Source organism: Phasianus colchicus, chromosome 8 (assembly GCF_987193195.1).
Source record: "Phasianus colchicus chromosome 8, bPhaCol1.hap1.1, whole genome shotgun sequence".
Classification (NCBI taxonomy): Eukaryota; Metazoa; Chordata; class Aves; order Galliformes; family Phasianidae; genus Phasianus; species Phasianus colchicus.
The window spans coordinates 23,603,359-23,606,396 of NC_143443.1; positions in this window are offsets into that span (position 1 = coordinate 23,603,359).

The window sequence follows — 3,038 nt, forward strand, 5'->3', positions numbered from 1 at the left end:
AAGGACTCGCGCCTCGCATTGGTTCTTCACCTTCGGGGGAGGGACAGGGACGCAAAGCGTAGCCGCGATTGGCTGCGGCGAGAGCGGGAGGCGGGACCAGCCTTCCGCGCCGAAAGGAGAAGGGGAGAGAGGTCGCGGCTCCTCCCCGCTGTCCGGCGCCCTGATTGGTGCGTGCCCGGAGGGGGCGGGCCCAGCCCTCGGCGGGAGCGCGGGGCGGTGCCCTCGGCTTGGCGCTCTGGGTGCGGAAGGGCTGGTGGGAGCCTTCGGCGGGCACGTGCTGGTGTGCGCGAGTGCAGCTGTCAGAATATGAACGACTGTAAACTTCTCTTAATTAGAATCACTCTTACCGCTACAGCTACTAATTGCACCCAGCAGAGATGGAGCCTTACTTTCCCTTCATGTCACCTGTTTGCACGAAGCAAACCAAACGCGGAGAAGCTGGAAAGCAGAGCCGAAGTCAGAATTGCTCCAATTTAGGTTTTATGCTATCAGTCTTTTTGATTACACGTGAGCTAATCGTGCTTTTAAGCTACGCCTGGCTCTTAGCTCCCAGCACTGCAGGCTGGCTGTGCCACAGCTGTGCTCACACCCACCTGTACCACCCTGCTGCTCAGAGCACTTTGGTGGCTGCACCTGCCTGCTTATCAGCCCTGCTTCTCCATGTCCCACCTGAGCAGCTGCAGCAATGAGGCTTCTTTTCCTTCAAGCCTGCCTAGGGTTATTTTGCTATACCCATACTGCAATAGCAGAGGGACAAGAAGCAAAGACCAGCTCCATCTCCTTGTGTGTGGCACGAGGATGAAATGGGAGGTAAAAGAAAACAGGTGACAGATTTGAATGTGTATATGGCAAGGAATAGATAGGAGCAGGGAATGTTTAGATTTTCCTTTTCTTCTTTTAGTTATTATTATTTCCCTCTTCACCTCTGCTGCTGATATCAGAAATGAACATGAAATCCCAGCTGGCTTTCAGAAAGAACATGATTAGTCCAGTAGGATGATTCATTTAGGGACACTTAGCAGGCTGGGGAAGCCAACAGTTTGCAGGGCACTTACAGCTTGCCTCTGTGTCCATCTGGAGCTGTGTTTTGTGTCCAAAACCAGGGTGGCAGCAACATTTGTGGAACAGCCTGTGGAGGGACTGCCACCACCCACTGGAGCTCAGAGAGTCATCTCACACCCACAAAATGCAGAACATCCACCTGCCTGCTCCAGGCACTCGTAGAGCAACGCAGAGATTCATAGCAGAAAAGCTAAGGTTGCTGTAAGAGCACCAAAACAATTAACCGAGCAAGGGCTAGAAAGAGACCTGCCCCAAAACTGGTTCCAATCTGCTCAGAAGCTGGGCTTGGGCTGCTCGCAGGACCAGCAGCATCTCATCCTCTGCATCATACGAGCAACGCAGGTCAGGCAGCTCTGGCCCTGCCTTGGCATCCACAAGTGTGGGAGGATGAGCGTATGAAGCCTGTGAAAGTAGGAGTGAAATAAGTTTTCTTGAAAGTAAACTTCACCCTTCCTGAGAGTTCAAGTTAAATTGTTGCGTTCATTTCCTGCAGGCACAGGGCAGCAAGTGTAGCTCGCTTCCCGCCTCGCATGCTTTTCTGCACCCTCTCAGTCTAGCACTCAAGCAAGCTTTCCCGTACTGCTGGCCCATACCACAGGGCTGAGATGAGTCATAGGCTTTCCTTGGATCTACAGCCAAATTGCTGCTAGAAATACACAAAATTGGGCAATATGCAGGGTTGGCTGGAACAATTCCCACCTAAGAAAGGTCAGGCATTTCTACAGCAGTCATTGATGTTCTTCATACTAAGGATTCTCAGGCATTATAAAGCGTTGTCACTACACATTAGCTCTTCATGCATTCAAGAAAATTCATCCTTAACACCTTTATCCTAAGTTAGCAGTGGATATGCAACACCATGGTGCTGATGCTGTATGCTCAGCACTGGCAACTATGGCCTGTGTTAACAGCAAGTGTGATGCTCTTTTGCTGGGCAACTGAGTACAGCTATGCTTGTGCAGTTGCACTGTATTAATGTGGCCATGTTCAGGTTCCCAGAAGGGTAGTACTGAAGTTTTAGTGTGTTTCTCAGTTTTGGCTGCAGCACCAGTGGGGGGCTCTTCATGCTCTATTTCATGTTTTCATCTCAGAGCAGCCTCTCTCTGTCACAGCCTCCTGCTTCCAGCCAAACCTGACCTTCTCAATCTCAGAGTGAGACTGGGCAGACACCCTCAGCCTCCCACAGCTGCAGATAAGCTACCAAGGAAAGACTGCTGCCTGTGTACACAAACAGCCTGTTCTGATCCGCATATCAAGTCCTGAGTTAAGGGCAACTGCTGCAGTGCAAATCCCACAGCTGAAGCAGTTTGGTGGCAGTTTGACATCCAAGGAGCACCGCTGCAGCAGCATCCAGCACAGAACACCTCCTGCAGCAACAATGTTTTCCCTAGCAGGGATTGCACCAAACCTTTGCACTGCAAGTGAGAAAAAAACACAGAAACCCAACCCACCAACAGGAGATTTAACTACCATACCCTGCATTTCCAACAGAAAGCAGATGCTGTATCAGAGGGCATTTTAATTCCCTCCTGATATCTGTAAGAGGAACTCATATTTAGGGAAAAAAGAAAAAAAAAAAAGCCACCACCTCAGCCATGCTGATGGTTTTCCGAAGTTCCGCCGCTCTCCGTCGGGTCACCGAGCCCATGGCAGGACGGCCGCTCTCTGAGCTCCTCCGACAGCAACAACAGGAGCGTGCAGCCCCCTAGTGCCCGCTGCCGGCGTGCTCCCGTGCCCCATTGAGCCACCGCTCCGTGCCCGCTGCCTCAGGGGACCCTCCCAGCTCTCTGTCCTGGAGGCTCAGTGAAGCACCATATGGCATCCCCAAGGCTCTGTGCCATGCGTGTGGGCAGCTGCAGCAGAGAACTGTTTGTCACCTCCATCATGCCAGCATGCAGGGCTGTCCTGTAGGGTGGTTGGGACAAGTTTGGCACCTCACAGGATGCTGAGTAGAATTCGGTCCCTCCATGCCCAAC